Source organism: Triturus cristatus, chromosome 12, assembly GCF_964204655.1.
Source record: "Triturus cristatus chromosome 12, aTriCri1.1, whole genome shotgun sequence".
Lineage (NCBI taxonomy): Eukaryota > Metazoa > Chordata > Amphibia > Caudata > Salamandridae > Triturus > Triturus cristatus.
The window spans coordinates 221,192,667-221,216,037 of NC_140595.1; the positions used below are offsets into that span (position 1 = coordinate 221,192,667).

Sequence of the window (23,371 nt, forward strand, 5' to 3'; positions counted from 1 at the left end):
CCTGCATTCTGATGCACACATAGGAAGAGGAAAACACCTGCATTCTGATGCACACATAGGAAGAGGAAAACACCTGCATTCTGATGCACACATAGGAAGAGGAAAACAGCTGCATTCTGATGCACACATAGGAAGAGGAAAACACTTGCATTCAGATGCACACATAGGAAGAGGAAAACACCTGCATTCTGATGCACACATAGGAAGAGGAAAACACCTGCATTCTGATGCACACATAGGAAGAGGAAAACAGCTGCATTCTGATGCACACATAGGAAGAGGAAAACACTTGCATTCTGATGCACACATAGGAAGAGGAAAACAGCTGCATTCTGATGCACACATAGGAAGAGGAAAATACTTGCATTCTGATGCACACATAGGAAGAGGAAAACACCTGCATTCTGATGCACACATAGGAAGAGGAAAACACCTGCATTCTGATGCACACATAGGAAGAGGAAAACACCTGCATTCTGATGCACACATAGGAAGAGGAAAACACCTGCATTCTGATGCACACATAGGAAGAGGAAAACAGCTGCATTCTGATGCACACATAGGAAGAGGAAAACACTTGCATTCTGATGCACACATAGGAAGAGGAAAACAGCTGCATTCTGATGCACACATAGGAAGAGGAAAACACTTGCATTCTGATGCACACATAGGAAGAGGAAAACACCTGCATTCTGATGCACACATAGGAAGAGGAAAACACCTGCATTCTGATGCACACATAGGAAGAGGAAAACACCTGCATTCTGATGCACACATAGGAAGAGGAAAACACTTGCATTCTGATGCACACATAGGAAGAGGAAAACACCTGCATTCTGATGCACACATAGGAAGAGGAAAACAGCTGCATTCTGATGCACACATAGGAAGAGGAAAACACCTGCATTCTGATTCACACATAGGAAGAGGAAAACAGCTGCATTCTGATGCACACATAGGAAGAGGAAAACACCTGCATTCTGATGCACACATAGGAAGAGGAAAACACCTGCATTCTGATTCACACATAGGAAGAGGAAAACACCTGCATTCTGATTCACACATAGGAAGAGGAAAACACCTGCATTCTGATGCACACATAGGAAGAGGAAAACACCTGCATTCTGATTCACACATAGGAAGAGGAAAACACCTGCATTCTGATGCACACATAGGAAGAGGAAAACACCGCTTAGGATGTGCAGGAAGGAGCCCCTTTTTTAGAGGAAGCAGAGCCCATACAAAGAAATGTCAGATAAGAAAATGCTTTACAAAGAGTCTACATTTTGGTCTCCATATTGCATATACTGCAGCAGAAGTCATTCCTCTATGTTAGCATACCCAGAGGATTAGGTTTTAGTTGATAACACCCTTATAAGACGGCAGCGCCTATCATTTGCCAGGGACATTTCCAATTGGGAAAAATAACTAATCATAAATCTAAATAAAACTAAAACCATGACATTGGAATCCCTATAACAGATTCTTGTTTTAGTAAATGGGACAAAAATGCAGAAGATTTCTCTATATTTATTAATAAATTAAGCTAATCGCCAGATAGACATAAACCTAGCAAGTGGAATCCCTAAAGAGAAAATGTAACTGTGGGGAATTAGGAATAAGTAAATATCATGTAGCGTGAAGGGCACTGTTCCCTCTTGCTGTTCAGAGTGTGGCCAAAACTGTCTCTTTTGGGTGAGATATCGGTGAATACTATACAGTAGCAAATGTAATACGAGACTGATTGTAAGCAATTCAAATTCACTATAAGCTTAGAAAAAGAACCCCACAAGGAGAAATTTGGTTATAGTTCGGTCAAATGACACTTGAACATCTGCTTGATGAAGCAGCATTAAATTATTTCCATAGTCTATGATTGTCCAAATCCTTGTTTTGTGACCTTTTGTATCACACCAATATTAAATCATTGTTTTCTTATTACCTACAGCAGCCTCGGACAGTGAATCTGCCGCTGACCGCGGACCCCACAGGGGGCTACTAGAGCGGTCGGTGCCCTAGTGTCGCCTGGGCACCGGTCACCCCTCCCCGCCCCCCCTTCCAGGGGGCAGGGACTCCGGCTGGTGTCCCTCTCCTCTTTCCTGCTATATAGCCTCCCCCTTCGCCCAAAGGAGCCCCGGAAGTGACGCCCCTCGCGTCACTTCCGGGGCTCCTTTGGGCGAAGGGGAAGGCTATATAGCCTTCCCCCACCATGCTGGCGACCTCTTGTTCGCCTCGCACGCCGCATCCCTCCTCGCACGCCGGAGGGTCGCTCGTCGTCATTTCGTCGTTTGTCTCCATTCAGAACGGTGAGTTCCGCTTGCTACCCCGCCCCCGCCCCGGCCCTGTCCCTGGGCAGTACCAGGTCGTACGGGGCCCTGTGGCATGGATTGCCACAGACGGGGGAAGGGGCGCAAGCCTCGCACGTGGCCCTAGGTGGCTTGTTTTGGCCTGGCGGACTGGGACATGGTGGCACGGGCTTGGTGCGGTGTCGGCCGGCTAGGTGCGGGGTGTGAGGCACGCAGTTCGCAGCTGGGGCGGGGGCGGGTGCTGTGCGGCCAAAAAATGGGCCTGCCTGCAAAGGGGCGCCGCGGGCTCGGTTGGGTGAAAGCCGGAGTGCGGGCAGAGAGCCCCCACCAACCGGACACGGAGCTGGACCGAGTGTAGACCAGCATAGCAGCGCGTTGGGACACCATCTGTGCTCATGTTGCGCGCTCCGGTCCTCTCGGATCGAGATCGCGCTGGATAGGAGTGCAGGGTCGCGGGCTGGTTTGTTGCCGCTGCGGGGGCCTTTCGTTTATGGTTCGCGCCATCTGTAGGGTGCAACAAGGGAAGGAGTCTTGCGGTGGCGGGTTGCGGGGATCATTCCTTGCGGGGGCATCCCCCCATTTTCCTGGTCACCCCCCCCCTTCCACCATTTCGAACACTATTGCAGGCACGGTGCTCATGCTGGCGCTCCAGTGCCTCCGGGTCGAGACCGCCCGGTTTTAAATGTGCGGGGCATTGGCGGTAGTGGACACTGGACAGCTGAGCAGCAGCACGGTGAGACTTTCACTTACGCAGGAGCATCAGGTACTGCAGCCAGTAGAGCGCATGGCCTTCGGCGCTCCAGAGAAGGGTCATGCTGCACTCCAGCGTGGGGGCTAGGTCCTACATGTCACCAGCAGGCACAGAAAACAGGGCTTCGCCGGATCTTTGGCAATAACGTCACTGCGGCACGTGTCCTCACTGTCAAAAGAGTGTCGTCTGCCCCCAGCATAGAGAGTGCACGAACCCGTCCTGCAGGATTACGCGCCCACTCCCTGCACGGCCGACTGCCTCCGTGCACAGTCGAGATAGGACAGCCGGAAGCAGAGTCAGATCACAACACACCCCCAGCTCCTTGTCGAGTTATTTACTTATTTATTCCGCTTCGGAGCTTCCGTTTCTCAGGGCGATGCCACTCTGATGCGCCCGATCTCGCCGACTTCGGAAGCTAAGCACGGTCGGGCCTGGTTAGTTCTTGGATGGGAGACCGCCTGGGAATACCAGGTTGTAGGCATTCACAATACCGGCGGTTCGACCCGCGCTATATAAATATGCAAAAAAAAAAGAAGAAATCTTGCGGGGCGAGCCGCGCGGGAATCTCACCCCCCCCCCCCCGGTTTTACTTTATTTTCCCTTTTTTAGAAAGGGATGCAAGCACGACTCTCATGGTAGGCGCGCCACTACATTCGATTCGAGCTCACGCTATATATATACAAAATAAAAAAATGCATGCTGTGCGGAGTCGCACGATAGGATTGGGGGGGGGGATGCTGTTTTCTTGGGCAAGGGTGGCGGTTTCCGCATAACAATCGCGGGCCACAGGAGGTGAAGGGGCGGCCAGACCTGTTCCACGCAAATGGACTGAATGCATTAACCCCCATCCACCCCACCCAATACCCCCCCAACCCCACTGTTTGCTTATGATTGGGGGGGCGAATTGCGCTCATGCACAAACGGCCCGCTTGCGTAAGGCGACCAAATTAATTCAATTGAGAGGGTGCTTATTTAATGGTTGTAGCAAAGAAGGCTAAGAGGTGCGGGGGGGGGGGGCGCGCTGCAGCAGCACGATCCGCAGAGCAGGCGCGGGCGGACCTGGTGGGTAGAAGACTTCCGCTTGGACAGTGCGCAGTACAGCCCCGGTTGAAACTCCCCCCACGAGCACCCGGGGGCGCAATGGACGAGCGGTGGGTGACCATGCCGCGGTGTTTTGTTCTCCCCTTTCCGTCTGGCAGACGCTGTGGTACTACAGGTTCAGAAGAGCAGCCCCAGGGTGTAAGCGGTGTGGCCGAACCTGCCGGCCCTTGGGGGCGCCGGAGTGCCATGAAGGGCAGGGCTGGCTTACAACGGCCGTTTTCTAAGGATTGTACACCGCTCAAACTAGGGGAGAGGGGGACACTGGTCACACTCGGGCCGCCACCCCCCTCCAGGTGTCCCCGGCTTTGGGAGCTGGACCATCGCTCGCACCTGCCAGCTGCCCTCCCCCGGCGGCTTTCGCTACATCGGAAGACCTCGGTAAGCTCTCTGACACTTTGAGGAGCTTTATGTCTGAGGTCAGAGCGGGCTTAGCGCTGGCTAGACCGCCCATTGGTGCTCGGCCCGTCGTTCCCACCCTCCCCGGGGGGGCCCCGGCACCAGCAGTGTTCACGCAAGTTTGGGGGGGGGGCGGGCAGCCCATCCAGCGCACCCTTGGCTCAGGTGGGAGGACTGGCGCTCGCAATCCCCTTGCCCATGGGAGGACAGCCTACAGTTGTGGGGGTCCCCCCACCGCCGACCTATCCCACATCTGACCCAGCCTTACCCACAGCGGTAAACGCACCCAACTCACCCACGGTGGTCCCGCCGGCGATGCCACCAGCAGTGTCAGCCCTCGCAGTAGTGCCTAAGCCCTTGGTCACTACGGCACTGCTATTATCCGGCCGCTGCTCTTTGGGGTGGGAAGTGCCCCTGGCTGCCAAAGAGGGTATCTGGCGGAGGGAGTTTATTGACATCTTCACCCAACTCATGCACGGGGCCGAGGGGGTTGACACTAGGAAGATGGGCACCAAGGAGGACGATAAGAAAGTGCGCTTTCAAAATTGGCCCGAAAAGAACATTGACACATGGGGGCAAGCCTTCACCATATTGGCGGCGGTAATAATGGAAAGGTTCCCGGACCAAGGGCCAGGGCTATTTCAGTATGCAAGTATTATCACGGAAGAGGCCGCAAATAGTGGGGGTATGGGCTGGTACCGGTATGACTGTGACTTTAGGAAAAAGAGGGCAATCTGCCCGGAATTAGAGTGGGACCAACTAGAGGTTAGGCTTTGGGTCATGCATATGGGTAAGTGCACAGTGGAAGGGACAGCTAAGCCAAGCACCTCAAATAATGACAAGAGCAAAGAGACAAAGCAGGAAGGTAAGGGACAGACAAGGAAACCCTTTCGGGAGGGCCGGGGGGAGGGCCGTAAGCCGTGCTATAGATCACAGTCCAACGGCACCTGCAGGCTATTCAACGCTGGCTCCTGTTCATGGGGCAAACCGTGCAGGTTCGCCCACACCTGCAGTAAGTGTGGGGGCCCCCCGCCCTGCCTCCTCCTGTTCCAAGCGAGACAGCTTGGGCCAACCACCGGCAAGCCAGGACAAGTAAGCGCTGCCCTGTCCAAGTCCCTCCCACACCACCCAGTACCTTTTTGCCTCCCAACTGTAACACAGGCCCCCTCGCGCCCCACAAGTTGGACCCGGCCCGTCCCACCCCGGGCAAAGGTCTCTCCCCCATTAGCATTGCCAACCTCCTTCCCCTGATCCATGGGTACCCCAACAGCAATGATGGCACCCTCATTGCGGAAGGCTTTGTGGAAGGTTTTCGCATCCCATACCTAGGCCCCCTAGTGAGCAGGGATGCGGAGAACCTCAAATCAGTGAGGCACCACCCTGAGATAGTTATGGCTAAAGTAAAGAAGGAAGTGGCTCTGGGTAGGGTGGAGGGCCCGTTCAGTACCCCTCCCTTGCCGCATTTCGTAATCTCCCCCCTAGGGGTAGTGCCAAAGAAAGAGCCTGGGTCTTACAGGTTGATCCAGCACTTGTCGTACCCGGAGGGGGACTCAGTATATTTTTGGAAGGAGGAAGGGAGGTGTTCGGTGTCCTACGGCTTCCTAGACCTCGCGGTAGACATGATCAGGAGGGCAGGCAAGGGAGCGTGGTTGGCCAAATCAGACATAAAGTCGGCGTTCAGACTGCTGCCGGTCCACCCTGAGAGCCAACACCTCCTGGGCTTCAAGTGGCAGGGCAAAGTTTTCTATGACAGGTGCATGCCCATGGGCTGCTCAGTGTCTTGCGCGTACTTCGAGGCTTTCAGCTCCTTCCTTCAATGGGCCCTAATGAGCAAGTACGGGGTAGAGGGAGTGACCCACTACCTTGACGACTTCTTGTTCATCGGGGGTGCTGACATGCAGGAGTGCGCCCGAGCACTGCAGTGTTTCCAAGACTTGGCAAAACACTTGGGTGTGCCGCTAGCACCTGGCAAAACTGAGGGTCCGGCGCAAGTCATGATATTTTTAGGCATTGGGTTGGACACAGTCAAGGGCGAGTCCAGACTCCCTGTGGACAAGGTACAGGCTCTGCGTCAGGAGATTCACATTTTGCTGGGGAAAGACAAGGCTACCCTGGGTGACATCCAATGCCTTTTAGGAAAACTTAACTTTGCAGCCAGGGTCATCCCCATGGGGAGGGTTTTTGCTCGGAGATTACCAAGGGCTACAGCAGGAGTTAAAAAGAAGCACCATTGGGTCAAGCTAGGAACAGGTTTGAAGCATGACCTCGCCATGTGGGACGACTTCCTCTCCCATTTCAATGGAATGGTGATATGGCGGAAACCATGGGTGGACAGTCAGGAGCTCTGCCTATTCACGGATGCCTCGGGTAGGGAGGGCTTTGGGGCAATCCTGGGTGAGAACTGGTGTGCCCAGGAATGGCCCAATGCCTGGCGCAGGCGCAAAATCACCAAGAACATCACGGTACTTGAGCTGTTTCCCATCGTGATTGCTTTACACTTTTGGCCTGAAACCCTGTCGGACAGAAAGGTCCTATTCTGGTCTGACAACATGGCGGTAGTCCAGGCCATCAATGGGCAGACAGCCAGGTGCCACCTTGTCCTATGCCTGTTGAGGGAACTAGTTAGGATTTGCCTGCGCGCCAATGTGGAATTCAGGGCAAGACACATTGAAGGTGTGAAAAATGTGGCAGCTGATGCTCTTTCTCGTTTTCAGTGGCTCCGCTTCAGGGAGGCCTGGCCGCGGGCGAGAGAACAGATGACCCCATTGCCGGCGCACCTTTGGAGGATCCTGCAGTGGGCGAATGACTGAGAACCATGGGGCAGAGATCATTGGCCGTAGGCACCAGGAGGCGTTATGGTGCCCACATGGCTACCTTCAGGACTGTGGCTCATTCACTGGGTATTTCGGCTGCACCAATCGAGGGTAGAGTCAGAGCATTTGTGGTGTGGGCAAGGGAGCAGGGCAAAAGCCACTCATGGGTGGGTAGCCATCTGGCGGCGGTGAGCCACGACACCAGGCTGTAAGGGGGGATAGACCCAACGAACTCTTTCACCATAAGGGCCGCTCTCAAAGCGTGAGCTAGGGACGAGCCCAGGGTTCTGGACAATAGGGCCCCCATTGATTTCAACATCCTTATGGGTATGCTGGGCGCTCTGGAGGGGGTTACCTATTCCAAGTACGAGGCTACCCTCTTCGCGGCTGCTTAATGTTTGGCCTTTTTCGGCACATTCTGAATTAGTGAGCTGGTGGTCAGATCCAAGACCGACAGTTAAGGGGATGCCTTAGGCATTTTAGATGTGTCCATCACAGACTCTCTGTCAATCCGACTCCGGAGGTCAAAGACCGACCAAGCGGGGCACTGGATTGACGTGGTCCTCAGGCCCCTCGGGGACCCTAGGTTTTGCCCGGCCCACTGGGTTAAGGAATACTTGGTGTGCCGTCCCCCTGCCCCGGGCTATTTGCTGATGCATATGGACCAGGCCCCCCCCTGACCAGATATCAAATGGAAAAAATCATCAGGGCCAGCTTGTCCAGGGCAGGTTTGGCTCAGCCAGAGAAGAGATACTCCAGCCATTCATTCAGGATTGGGCGGCCATTGCTGCTTTTATGGCAGGCTTGGAGCCTGCGAGTGTGAAGAAGGTGGGGCGGTGGGAGTCAGACTGCTATAAACGATACGTTCGCCCGTGAGGTATCTTGAAAATTCTTTGTGTGCAGTGACTTGTAGTGGTTATTGATTATTCTGCGTGTATTTTACAAAGTTATTAAATGACCAGGAGTGTAAACCGTGTCTCTTGTTTTACTAGGGCTACCGGTGTGGGTGATCGGGCATTCATTTATCTCCAGGGTGGCACAATGGGCGTTGCACCAGAACTGGATGAGGCACTTCCCACAGACACAGTTTGAGTGGATGGGTTTCCCTGGCATGAGATGGAGCGGGCTCCGGAACAAGCTGGAGCAGAGACTGGTCGCACAGGGGTCCCCCCCCCCCCAAATCTTAGTGATTCGCCTGGGTGGGAATGACCTCATTGCTCTGGGCAGAAGGCTTCTTCTGCAGGCCATGAAAAGGGACCTAGGGGAGATCTGCAAGCGCGTAGGGCAGTGCGATGTCCTTTGGTCAGAGATGATTCCACGCAGAACGTGGCGAGGGGCCAAATCAGTGGAGGCAGTAGAGCATTCCAGGTGGCGTCTCAATGGGGCAATGCGCAAGTTTGCTGACCAGAGGGGCCTAGGTTTCATAAGACATGAGATGATCAAAGAGAATGTGAAGGGGTACTTTGACAAAGATGGGGTGCACTTGTCACCAGTTGGCATGGACCTATTTCTCTTAGACCTGAGCGAGGTGTTAGAGATGAGAGGTTGCAGGTAGGCTACAGCTGTGGTGGGGGGCCCTGGCGTTGACGGGGGCCACATCCAGAGCTATGGCGGAGTTACAGGGCAATCTGGAAGCAGGCCGGTACCAAGGGTACCTCTGCGTGGCACCAGAGCCAAATCCGAGGAGCCTCATGGGAGGGTCCTGGAAGCCGTGTCGGCGCTCTGCTAGTCCTTCGGGCGGTTGTGGGCTGGAACAACCAGGGGTTTTCTATGCGACGCTCCTCCCCGGGAAGGGGCGTGAGTAGAAGTTACCAACGGTCATGTGATCCTGTAAGAGAATCACTTGGACGGCAGCAAAGGCGGGGTTCGCCCCAGTGCTGCCCAGCTCATCAGGCGGGCAGGCGGCCCAGTTGGTTGCCTGCCCTTGGATCGCACGTAAGATAACCCACCTATTACATAATGGTGTATGTAATAAACCTGCAGCATTTTGTACCCAATCAAACAGTCTGTGTGTGTGTTATTATTGGGTAATGTATTTTGTTGGAGGGGGACTGAGGGATGCCAATGGCGATACTATGTGTGATGCGCTGGCACAGGCATAGAAAGGCGCCTGCACCAGCCCTCAAAGGTTTTACCAGGGATGGTGACATCTCAGCCCTTGCCTCATCCCCAGGCGCCACCTCCTTTGTCGCGAGCAGCAGCGTCACTGGTGAAGTTAGTCCCAGGCGCTTTTTTCTTAAGCCCTAGAGTGCCCAGGCTGTCACCTCACCCTCTGCGATCTCGTTGAAGGGTGGGATGTTGTCCGGAACATCACTGATCTCAAATCAACTTGTAACGATGTGAGTATAGGATGAAACAGCTAGAGGCTGAAAGTGTGTGCCTGTGTAGTGCATTAGGTTGATGTACATGCTGCGCAGGCCTGGGCGCAGGCCTGAGCTTTGAATACTTGCTTAAGTACTTCAGGTGGGAAGGAACTGTGTTGCTGCCCAGAGGGGCCAAGAAGCAAACAACAGCTGAGGCATGGTGCAGACACTCGAAGGTAAATAATAAAATAATAATAAAAATGCATGATAGCATGTGTGTGTGTGTGTGTGTGCGTGTCTCTGTGCGCTTTGGTGCGAGCATGTACATGTGTATATGTGTCAGCATGTGTATGTGCTGGGTACATGTGAGTTCAAATGAATGAGAGTTAGTGAGTGACAATAACTGCAACAGAGTGAAAATGAAAGTGGGAATGAGTGAGTGCAAGCAAGGGATGGCAAGAGTAAGAATGAGTGTAAAAGGAAATGCGAGTAAGCACGGGAAAGTACCAGTGCATAAGTCAGGGTGTTTCGGCGACTCTGGTACATTGGAAGTAAATATTGGCTTACAGAGGCCCCCGTTATAAAATGTTGGCACATTGGGTGGAAATTCTAGGCGTAATGGGCACTAATGGCAAAATGCTCGCACTGGCGCAATAGAGGAAATGTATAACATAAGGCGAACCAATAGGTAATTTATGACATGAGGCGAACCAATAATTAACTGCTGACTTATTGGAGAGTAATTCTTTCAACAAACACTGGCAACGCCAATAGGTCTGGCATTAGCCACCAGCCTTTTACCTTTGGCAATTCTCATTTTGTTCTCTCGTCTGTGAGTGACAGCATGATGCCTTTTCACAAGGAGCACAGCCACACAAAAATTAGTTCCATTCAGTGGCAGGGACTCCTAAGGTAATGTGTGCTTTTTGAGACCAAAAAATATTCTTGCCTTTAGAAAATGTTTTTCAGATTGCTGAGGGTTGGCAGCTTCACCAACAATAAAAACCACAGTGAAGTCAGTCAAATGCTGAAGTGGACTGACCTATTGCCCCACGTCGCATGTTGCAGTGAGTGGAAGAAAATCTTGAATGACAAGAAAACAGACAATTGGATGAAGTCTGCCTGACAGACTGTTATACACAGAATATTAGTAAAATCAGAGGGCTAGAACTAAAAAAGCCAGTTCATCTGCGTTGGGTGCTAATCTCTGTCCTTTGCAATGATTCTTTTGTACTGTTTTTGTAAATCTATATTACAATAGATATGGTTCATAGATGGAGGGTTGCAAAGACAGATAAAACGAGGTGGTTGCATAGATAAGTAGTGTTACCTAGATAGACAGATATATAGTGTTGCCTACATAGACAAATATATAGTGCTGCATAGATGGACAGTTACATAGTGTAGCCTACATATACAGGAATTTAGGGCGGTATGCATGAACACATTTTCCCATAGACACAGAATGGGCAAAACCCTTTGATGCATCTGGCCCATAGTGTTGTTCAGTCCTGCGGTTTTAAATGTGCGGGGCATTGGCGGTCGTGGACACTGGACAGCTGAGCAGCAGCACGGTGAGACTTTCACTTACGCAGGACCATCAGGCACTGCAGCCAGTAGAGCGCACGGAACTTCGGCGCTCCAGAGAAGGGTCATGCTGCACTCCAGCATGGGGGCTAGGTCCTACATGTCAGCAGCAGGCACAGAAAACAGGGCTTTGCCGGATCTTTGGCAATAACGTCACTGCGGCACGTGTCCTCACTGTCAAAAGAGTGTTGTCTGCCCCCAGCATCGAGAGTGCACAAACCCGTCCTGCAGGATTACGCACCCACTCCCTGCACGGCCGACTGCCTCCGCGCACAGTCGAGATAGGACAGCCGGAAGCAGAGTCAGATCACAACACACCCCCAGCTCCTTGTCGAGGTATTTACTTATTTATTCCGCTTCGGAGCTTCCGTTTCACAGGGCGATGCCACTCTGATGCGCCCGATCTCGCTGACCTCAGAAGCTAAGCAGGGTTGGGCCTGGTTAGTTCTTGGATGGGAGACCGCCTGGAAATACCAGGTTGTAGGCATTCACAATACCGGCGGTTCGACCCGCGCTATATAAATCTGCAAAAAAAAAAAAGAAATCTTGCTGGGCGAGCCGCGCGGGCATTTCACCCCCGCCCCCCCCCCCCCCCCCCGGTTTTACTTTATTTTCCCTTTTTTAGAATGGGATGCAAGCACGGCTCTCATGGTAGGCGCGCCACTACATTCGGTTCGAGCTCACGCTATATATATAAAAAATAAAAAAATGCATGCTGTGCGGAGTCACACTATAGGATCCTGGGGGGGGGGGATGCTGTTTTCTTGGGCAAGGGTGGCGGTTTCCGCATAACAATCGCGGGCCACATGAGGTGAAGGGGCGGCCAGACCTGTTCCACGCAAATGGACTGAATGGATTAACCCCCATCCACCCCACCCAATACCCCCCCCAACCCCACTGTTTGCTTATGATTGGGGGGCGAATTGCGCTCATGCACAAATGGCCCGCTTGCGTAAGGCGACCGAATTAATTCAATTGAGAGGGTGCTTATTTAATGGTTGTAGCCAAGAAGGCTAAGAGGTGCGGGGGGGCGTGCTGCTGCAGCACGATCCGCGGAGCAGGTGCGGGCGGACCTGGTGGGTAGAAGACTTCCGCTTGGACAGTGCGCAGTGCAGCCCCGGTTGAAACTCCCCCCACGAGCACCCGGGGGCGCAATGGACGAGCGGTGGGTGACCATGCCGCGGTGTTTTGTTCTCCTCTTTCCGTCTGGCAGACGCTGTGGTACTACAGGTTCAGAAGAGCAGCCCCAGGGTGTAAGCGGTGTGGCCGAACCTGCCGGCTCTTGGGGGCGCCGGAGTGCCATGAAGGGCAGGGCTGGCTTACAACGGCCGTTTTCTAAGGATTGTACACCGCTCAAACTAGGGGAGAGGGGGACACTGGTCACACTCGGGCCGCCACCCCCCTCCAGGTGTCCCCGGCTTTGGGAGCTGGACCATCGCTCGCACCTGCCAGCTGCCCTCCCCCGGCGGCTTTCGCTACATCGGAAGACCTCGGTAAGCTCTCTGACACTTTGAGGAGCTTCATGTCTGAGGTCAGAGCGGGCTTAGCGCTGGCTAGACCGCCCATTGGTGCTGGGCCCATCATTCCCACCCTCCCGGGGGGGCCCCGGCGCCAGCAGCGTTCACGCAAGTTTGGGGGGGGAGGCGGGCAGCCCATCCAGCGCACCCTTGGCTCAGGTGGGAGGACTGGCGCTCGCAATCCCCTTACCCATGGGAGGACAGCCTAAAGTTGTGGGGGTCCCCCCGCCGACGACCTATCCCACAGCCGACCCAGCCTTACCCACGGCGGTGAACGCACCCAACTCACCCACGGTGGTCCCGCCGGCGGTGCCACCAACAGTGTCAGCCCTCGCAGTAGTGCCTAAGCCCTTGGTCACTACGGCACCGCTATTATCCTGCCGCTGCTCTTTGGGGTGGGAAGTGCCCCTGGCTGCCAAAGAGGGTATCTGGCGGAGGGAGTTTATTGACATCTTCACCCTACTCATGCACGGGGCTGAGGGGGTTGACACTAGGAAGATGGGCACCAAGGAGGACGATAAGAAAGTGCGCTTTCAAAATTGGCCCGAAAAGAACATTGTCACATGGGGGCAAGCCTTCGCCATATTGGCGGCGGTAATAATGGAAAGGTTCCCGGACCAAGGGCCAGGGCTATTTCGGTATGCAAGTATTATCACGGAAGAGGCCGCAAATAGTGGAGGTATGGGCTGGTACCGGTATGACTGTGACTTTAGGAAAAAGAGGGCAATCTGCCCAGAATTAGAGTGGGACCAACTAGAGGTTAGGCTTTGGGTCATGCATATGGGTAAGTGCGCAGTGGAAGGGACAGCTAAGCCAAGCACCTCTAATAGTGACAAGAGCAAAGATACAAAGCAGGAAGGGAAGGGACAGACAAGGAAACCCTTTCGGGAGGGCCGGGGGGAGGGCCGTAAGCCGTAATATAGATCACAGTCCAACGGCACCTGCAGGCTATTCAACGCCGGCTCCTGTTCATGGGGCAAAGCGTGCAGGTTCGCCCACAACTGCAGTAAGTGTGGGGGCCCCCCACCCTGCCTCCTCCTGTTCCAAGCGAGACAGCTCGGGCCAACCACCGGTAAGACAGGACAAGTAAGCGCTGCCCTGTCCAAGTTCCTCCCACACCACCCAGTACCTTTTTGCCTCCCAACTGTAACACAGGCCCCCTTGTGCCCCACAAGTTGGACCCGGCCCCTCCCACCCCGGGCAAAGGTCCCTCCCCCATTAGCATTGCCAACCTCCTTCCCCTGATCCATGGGTACCCCAACAGCAAAGATGGCATCCTCATTGCAGAAGGCTTTGTGGAAGGTTTTCGCATCCCATACCTAGGCCCCCTAGTGAGCAGGGATGCGGAGAACCTCAAATCAGCGAGGGACCACCCTGAGATAGTGATGGCTAAAGTAAAGAAGGAAGTGGCCCTGGGTAGGGTGGCGGGCCCGTTCAGCACCCCTCCCTTGCCGCATTTCGTAATCTCCCCCCTAGGTGTAGTGCCAAAGAAAGAGCCTGGGTCTTTCAGGTTGATCCAGCACTTTTCGTACCCGGAGGGGGACTCAGTAAATTTTTGGTTGGAGGAAGGGAGGTGTTTGGTGTCCTACTGCTCCCTAGACCTCGCGGTAGACATGATCAGGAGGGCAGGCAAGGGAGCGTGGTTGGCCAAATCGGACATAAAGTCGGCGTTCAGACTGCTGCCGGTCCACCCTGAGAGCCAACACCTCCTGGGCTTCAAGTGGCAGGGCAAAGTTTTTTATGACAGGTGCATGCCCATGGGCTGCTCAGTGTCTTGCGCGTACTTCGAAGCTTTCAGCTCCTTCCTTCAATGGACCCTAATGAGCAAGTACGGGGTAGAGGAAGTGACCCACTACCTTGACGACTTCTTGTTCATCGGGGGTGCTGACACGCAGGATTGCGCCCGAGCACTGCAGTGTTTCCAAGACTTGGCAAAACACTTGGGTGTGCCGCTAGCACCTAGCAAAACTGAGGGTCCGGCGCAAGTCATGATATTTTTAGGCATTGAGTTGGACACGGTCAAGGGCGAGTCCAGACTCCCTGTGGACAAGGTACAAGCTCTGTGTCAGGAGATTCACATTTTGCTGGGGAAAGACAAGGCTACCCTGGGTGACATCCAATGCCTTTTAGGAAAACCTAACTTTGCAGCCAGGGTCATCCCCATGGGGAGGGTTTTTGCTCGGAGATTAGCAAGGGCTACAGCAGGAGTTAAAAAGAAGCACCATTGGGTCATGCTAGGGACAGGTTTGAAGCAGGACCTCGCCATGTGGGACGACTTCCTCTCCCATTTCAATGGAACGGTGATATGGCGGAAACCATGGGTGGACAGTCAGGAGCTATGCCTATTCACGGATGCCTCGGGTAGGGAGGGCTTTGGGGCAATCCTGGGTGAGAACTGGTGTGCCCAGGAATGGCCCAATGCCTGGCGCAGGCGCAAAATCACCAAGAACATCACGGTACTTGAGCTGTTTCCCATCGTGATTGCTTTACACTTTTGGCCTGAAACCCTGTGGGACAGAAAGGTCCTATTCTGGTCTGACAACATGGCGGTAGTCCAGGCCATCAATGGGCAGACAGCCAGGTGCCACCTTGTCCTATGCCTGCTGAGGGAACTAGTTAGGATTTGCCTGCGCGCCAATGTGGAATTCAGGGCAAGACACATTGAAGGTGTGAAAAATGTGGCAGCTGATGCTCTTTTTCGTTTTCAGTGGCTCCGCTTCAGGGAGGCCTGGCCGCGGGCGAGAGCACAGATGACCCCATTCCCGGCGCACCTTTGGAGGATCCTGCAGTGGGCGAACGACTGAGAACCATGGGGCAGAGATCATTGGCCGCAGGCACCAGGAGGCGTTATGGTGCCCACATGGCTACCTTCAGGACTGTGGCTCATTCACTGGGTATTTCGGCTGCACCAATCGAGGGTAGACTCAGAGCATTTGTATTGTGGGCAAGGGAGCAGGGCAAAAGCCACTCATGGGTGGGTAGCCATCTGGCGGCCGTGAGCCACGACACCAGGCTGTCAGGGGGGATAGACCCAACGAACTCTTGCGCCATAAGGGCCGCTCTCAAGGGGTGAGCTAGGGACGAGCCCAGGGTTCTGGACAATAGGGCCCCCATTGATTTCAACATCCTTATGGGTATGCTGGGCGCTCTGGAGGGGGTTACCTATTCCAAGTACGAGGCTACCCTCTTCGCGGCTGCTTTCTGTTTGGCCTTTTTCGGCGCATTCTGAATTAGTGAGCTGGTGGCCAGGTCCAAGACCGACAGTTCAGGGGATGCCTTAGGCATTTTAAATGTGTCCATCACAGACTCTCTGTCGATCCGACTCGGGAGGTCAAAGACCGACCAAGCGGGGCACGGGATTGACGTGGTCCTCAGGCCCCTTGGGGACCCTAGGTTTTGCCCGGTCCACTGGGTTAAGGAATACTTGGTGTGCCGTCCCCCTGCCCCGGGCTATTTGCTGATGCATATGGACCAGGCCCCCCTGACCAGATATCAAATGGAAAGAATCATCAGAGCCAGCTTGTCCAGGGCAGGTTTGGCTCAGCCAGAGAAGAGATACTCCAGCCATTCATTCAAGATTGGGGCGGCCATGGCTGCTTTTATGGCAGGCTTGGAGTGTGAAGAAGGTGGGGCGGTGGGAGTCAGACTGCTATAAATGATACGTTCGCCCGTGAGGTATCTTGCAAATTCTTTGTGTGCAGTGAGTTGTAGTGGTTATTGATTATTCTGCGTGTATTTTACAAAGTTATTAAATGACTAGGAGTGTAAACCGTGTCTCTTGTTTTACTAGGGCTACCGGTGTGGGTGATCGGGCATTCATTTATCTCCAGGGTGGCACAATGGGCGTTGCACCAGAACTGGATGAGGCACTTCCCACAGACACAGTTTGAGTGGATGGGTTTCCCTGGCATGAGATGGAGCGGGCTCCGGAACAAGCTGGAGCAGAGACTGGTCACACAGTGGTCCCCCCCCCCAAAATCTTAGGGATTCACCTGGGTGGGAATGTTGCTCTGGGCAGAAGGCTTTTTCTGCAGGCCATGAAAAGGGACCTAGGGGAGATCTGCAAGCGCGTAGGGCAGTGCGATGCCCTTTGGTCAGAGATGATTCCACGCAGAACGTGGCTAGGGGCCAAATCAGTGGAGGCAGTAGAGCATTCCAGGAGGCGTCTCAATGGGGCAATGCGCAAGTTTGCTGACCAGAGGGGCCTAGGTTTCATAAGACATGAGATGATCAAAGAGAATGTGAAGGGGTACTTTGACAAAGATGGGGTGCACTTGTCACCAGTTGGCATGGACCTATTTCTCTTAGACCTGAGCGAGGTGTTAGAGATGAGAGGTTGAAGGTAGGCTACAGCTGTGGTGGGGGGCCCTGGCGGTGACGGGGACCACCTCCAGAGCTGTGGCGGAGTTACAGGGCGATCTGGAAGCAGGCCGGTACCAAGGGTACCTCTGCGTGGCACCATAGGGGGTGCCAGAGCCAAATCCGAGGAGCCTCATGGGAGGGTCCTGGAAGCCGTGTCGGCACCCCGCTAGTCCTTCGGGCGGTTGTGGGCCTGAACAACCGGGGGTTTGCTATGCGACGCTCCTCCCCGGGAAGGGGCGTGAGTAGAAGTTACCAACGGTCATGTGATCCGGCTCATCAGGCGGGCAGGCGGCCCAGTTGGTTGCCTGCCCTTGGATCGCCCGTAACATAATCCACCTATTACATAATGGTGTATGTAATAAACCTGCAGCATTTTGTACCCAATCAAACAGTCTGTGTGTGTGTTATTATTGGGTAATGTATTTTGTTGGAGGGGGACTGAGGGATGCCAATGGCGATACTATGTGTGATGCGCTGGCACAGGCATAGAAAGGCGCCTGCACCAGCCCTCAAAGGTTTTACCAGGGATGGTGACATCTCAGCCCTTGCCTCATCCCCAGGCGCCACCTCCTTTGTCACGAGCAGCAGCGTCACTGCTGAAGTTAGTCCCAGGCACTTTAGTCTTAATCCCTAGAGTGCCCAGGCTGTCACCTCACCCTCTGCGATCTCGTTGAAGGGTGGGATGTTGTCCGGAACATCACTGATCTCACATCAACTTGTAACGATGTGAGTATAGGATGAAACAGCTAGAGGCTGAAAGTGTGAGCCTGTGTAGTGCATTAGGTTGATGTACATGCGGCGCAGGCCTGAGCTTTGAATACTTGCTTAAGTACTTCAGGTGGGAAGGAACTGTGTTGCTGCCCAGAGGGGCCAAGAAGCAAACAACAGCTGAGGCATGGTGCAGACACTCGAAGGTAAATAATAAAATAATAATAAAAATGCATGAGAGCATGTGTGTGTGTGTGTGTGTGTGTGTGTGTGCGTGTCTCTGCGCTTAGGTGCGAGCATATACATGTGTATATGTGTCAGCATGTGTATGTGCTGGGTACATGTGAGTTCAAATGAATGAGAGTTAGTGAGTGACAATAACTGCAACAGAGTGAAAATGAAAGTGGGAATGAGTGAGTGCAAGCAAGGGATGGCAAGAGTAAGAATGAGTGTAAAAGGAAATGTGAGTAAGCACGGGAAAGTACCAGTGCATAAGTCAGGGCGACTCTGGTACATTGGAAGTAAATATTGGCTTACAGAGGCCCCCTTTATAAAATGTTGGCACATTGGGTGGAAATTCTAGGCGTAAGGGGCACTAATGGCAAAATGCTCGCACTGGCGCAATAGAGGAAATGTATAGCATAAGGCGAACCAATAGGTAATGTATGGCATGAGGCGAACCAATAATTAACTGCTGACTTATTGGAGAGTAATTCTTTCAACAAACACTGGCAACGCCAATAGGTCTGGCATTAGCCACCAGCCTTTTACCTTTGATAATTCTCATTTTGTTCTCTCGTCTGTGAGTGACAGCATGATGCCTTTTCACAAGGAGCACAGCCACACAAAAATTAGTTCCATTCAGTGGCAGGGACTCCTAAGGTAATGTGTGCTTTTTGAGACCAAAAAATATTCTTGCCTTTAGAAAATGTTTTTCAGATTGCTGAGGGTTGGCAGCTTCACCAACAATAAAACCACAGTGAAGTCAGTCAAATGCTGAAGTGGACTGACCTATTGCCCCACGTCGCATGTTGCAGTGAGTGGAAGAAAATCTTGAATGAAAAGAAAACAGACAATTGGATTAAGTCTGCCTGACAGACTGTTATACACAGAATATTAGTAAAATCAGAGGGCTAGAACTAAAAAAGCCAGTTCATCTGCGTTGGGTGCTAATCTCTGTCCTTTGCAATGATTATTTTGTACTGTTTTTGTAAATCTATATTACAATAGATATGGTTCATAGATGGAGGGTTGCAAAGACAGATAAAAAGAGGTGGTTTCATAGATAAGTAGTGTTACCTAGATAGACAGATATATAGTGTTGCCTACATAGACAAATATATAGTGCTGCATAGATGGACAGTTACATAGTGTAGCCTACCTATACAGGTATTTAGGGCACATTTTCCCATAAGACACAGAATGGGCAAAAACCCTTTGATGCATCTGGCCCATAGTGTTGGATAGATAGATAGATAGATAGATAGATAGATAGATAGATAGATAGATAGATAGATAGATAGATAGATAGATAGATAGATAGATAGATAGATAGATAGATATAAACGACACAGTTTTAATTAGTAAAATAACAGTTAAATGTCTATCTGAGCACTCCATGCAAGAGTACTGAAGGCAAACTAAACATTTACAGAAGCAGGACATACCGACACATTTAGTTCACAAGTCTAATTGTAGTCCTCAATTCAAATTTATGCCACTTCATATATGAGTGCAGTTATAAATGCACGTCATTGTGTGCATTCTCAAATGAGGATAACTTTATAAAGAACAGTTTCAAATGGACACAATCTAATATGTTGTGACACCGCAGCAGTCAGATAAACAAAAGCCACTTCAAAAGGAATTTACATTAGCAGGAGATTGGACCTCATAAAGCTGGAATGTGCCTTGTGCCGACATCAAAAGCAAAATGAAGGGATGGTAGAAAGCATCCTGCTACCACATCAACACAAAGGCAGCACTAAATTAATGATAAATTAAATACAGAAAATAACAACGGCACTGACGAGAACTACCGTGGGTGCACATATATATGCTCCTTGTAAAAGAGCAAAATGCAGTCCCACAAAGTGAAGTTAACCAGTACCTGCAGTACACGGATTCACTGCCCTGTGCTGTATGTTTGCTGTAGGGGATGGAAGCAAAATGTGAATGACAGAACAATAACAAATGGATGAAAAGAGCTGGCTGAAAGCCCCCTTTAAGTATGCATATTATACATATAAGTTTAGGAAAATCAAAAGGTGGATTGTTAGTGCTCAGTTTAATGCATGCAACCACTGGAGTATGGCAGCTTTTTGCATCCAACATATGTTGTATCCTGTTTGTGTGTGTATGATGGATGTGACAGTGGGGTCCACCAGGGTTGTGGATGTTTTTAGTTTGTTGCTTAAGAACAGTCGCATGGATCTGAATTTTGCACTCAGCAAACGTTCAGGACTAGAGTATGTTTTCAGTGTGACAGTTGGGCCTGCCATGGGGAGGGCTTCGCCCATGCCCAGTTTGTAGATGTGCTTCATTTGAAATTAACAAACCGTTGAGTAGGCGTGCTTTTTGAAGCCAAAATAAGGTGCCTTCTATTTGTGCCTGGTAGTTATAACAGCTGTGCCTTGCCAGGCGATGGTGTTTCACGCACACAGAGGTTCACTATCCTTTTGATTGTGATGTTTGCAACACACAGCGTCTACGGCCAGTAATGTTCACAAACTCTTGGGCAAGGTGTGGAAACATGCCTTTAATGACTTAGCACATAAACAATGGCCACCACTTTAGCTGTTTACCAATTTTTATCTGTTGTGTGCCAAGATTTATGGAAATACACAGCAGAGGTGTGTGCATGCAGGCTAGACACCCAGGGAGGCCTTTTTGCGGCAAATTTGCGCCGCCGGAGCATCACTTTTTTTACGCTCCGGTGGTGAAATGTTTACGTGGCTTTTCATGGCCTTGTAAATATGTGCCCCTTTCACACAGAACACTACGTGAAAGGGGCGTTCCATGGGTGTTGCTGTGAGTGTTCCCACACGACACCCATGGAATCTGAAGCATTCCCAGATTTAAGAGGAATTGTTAACCTGGGAATGCGTCAGATTCCAATGCCACCTCAGGGGTGGCGTTAGAGAGGCACAACAAGGAGAATTTTTTTCATTTGGGACACAAACATGCAAGAAAAAGCAGCGTGACCAAAACTGATATTTTCCTTGAGATATCGGGGAATACTATACAGTGGGAAATGTAATAAGACACTGATTGTAACGGAGTCAAGCTGACTATAAGCTTAGACAAATAACCCCACAAGGGGAAATTAGGTTATAGTTCGGTCATATGACAGCTGATTGATCTATCCGCAGCGTGGCAATGCAAGCCCTTTGTTTAGTTTTTTCCTCTTTTTATGTGTGCTGCACACATCGAAAAAGGAAATCGCCGCAATTGATTGTTTTTGAGCAGAAAGTTTTCCCTTAATGCATAAAATCAATCAGCCCTGCAACGCAGGCACCCTTGCACCATCACGCAAGGGTCCTTGTGTTGGCGCATGGCAGCCCATTGTGCACCAGTGCAGGGGAAAAGGAGAGGAATGTGCCGCATCTCATAGATATGGCATATTCCTGCCCTTTTCTTTTGATGCAGGGCAGTGCAGTAAGATTCCTTGGGGTCCTGCCCTGCACCAAAACCTTGTAAATTAGGCCACCAGTTCTTATTTAATAAAAATTCAGCCAACTAAAAAAGGCAGTATGTTGTGTACAACATTTGGGAGACTTTCATTCAGTAGTTCTTGAGTTTGTCAGGCAATTCCCATGCTGTTAGACTTGTCAACCTTAGGGGGGTTTTCCCCCAACCTTTTTGTCTTCACCCCTCCTAATTTTGCTGAATTCGTTTTTTTGGCATTAGGACTCTGTACACATTACCACTGCAAACCAGTGCTAAAGTGTTTGTGCTCACTCCCTAAAAAATTGGCTTACTCCTGATTGACATATTTAATTTACTTATAAGTCCCTAGTAAATTGGTATAATGTATATCCAGGGCTAGTATATTAAATGCTACTAGTGGACAGGCAGCACTTATTGTGCCACCCACTTAAGTATGTCCTTAAACAATTTCTTAGGCTTGCCATTGTAGTCGGTTAGCAGTTTTGAATTACCAATTTGATTTGGCAAAATAACCACCTTGCCAAGCCATAAACTCTATTTTTATTATATATAAGTCACCCCTAAGGTAGGTCCTTGACATGGTGCATTAAAAGTCTGTCATGTACTCTTAAGCTTTACATGTCCTGGTAGTGAAAAACTCACAAATGTATTTTTCTCTATTGTGGGGCCTATCTCTCTCATATAATAAAATTGGGCTACCTTATTACCTTTAATAAATAAGAGCTTTTGATTGGGAGAATGTAAGAAAGGCATATATGATGTCTGAGAATTTGTAATTTAAAATCCTCTGAATGGTAACATCGGCTTTTAACTCACAATTTTGGAAATGCCACCTTTATAAAGTTGGAATTTTCCTCTCCCTACCATTTGGTGCCTGCCACCTGTTCCTGGATCTCTCTGACTAGGTGTGAGTGGCAGTTGGCCTTTGTACATTCCTTCCAGACAGCTACACAATAGAGGGATTATGGGTGCCTGAATGGGCCATCTCAGACAGGCTGGGTGACAGAGTTGGGCACAGTCTGCCTTACAGATCAATATACTGGGAACAGCTCACAAAATAAGAACTTCACACTAGTCTTTTGTGCCTAAAGCCAGGCTGGAGCCAGTGCAAGGAGGCAAGAAATTCCAAGTCTTCTTGGATGTGGAACCTATAGAAACTTCTCTTATTTCAAATGAGTCACCAGGTATAAAAAAAAATAAGACATTCAAACTCACTCTTCAGTTCACTTTGTGAACCTACGGAAGGACTCTCAGAGGACTGAATGCTGCTGTGGCCTGCTGTGTACTTCAGAAGACTGCTTTACTGCACCAAGAAGGACTACTCTGCTGCCTGAAAACTCCCCAAAAGCCCCAGAGGTCTGCCCTGCTGCTTGTGGTCTGCACTTCTCCTTGAACCCAGGACTACCAAAGTGACACCAAGGGCTAGTTGGCTGGCCTCCTAATCAGAGCCTCAAGGACATAACGGGCTCCAACCATCTTTAACCTGCACCTGAGTAAGTCCTAATCATCCAAGTGGTGCCCCTCCAGTCATGGACCCTTGGAAGTGGTGCTAAAGGTCCCCAAAAAGCCTAAATCCAAAACTTGGGGCATAGAACATTTTCAACCAAAAAGAGCCCCGAGAACCAAGAGGAGACCAGGACCAACCTGTTCGTCGATCCACCCATGGTGCATTGCAGGTCGACCTAACTTTGCTGTAGCTCTTGCTGCATTCTTTTCCAAAGCAGCAAATACTGTTCAGTGGCTTGTTGCAGAAGGGGCATCTGGCTTCATGGAGCCCTCCTCAGCTAAGGGCAACAGCCTTTGTCTCGCTGGATATCTCTAACTTCCAAAAAAAGAGACTATAAGTCCAAAATAGGAA

At 51.3% G+C, this 23,371-nt stretch overlaps 1 protein-coding gene across 1 annotated transcript in view; it reads right to left on the minus strand.

Annotated features, from left to right (window-relative positions):
* LOC146775745 (uncharacterized) overlaps positions 1 to 23,371 on the minus strand; it is a 111,337-nt gene that overhangs the window by 44,659 nt on the left and 43,307 nt on the right. The window lies entirely within an intron of this gene.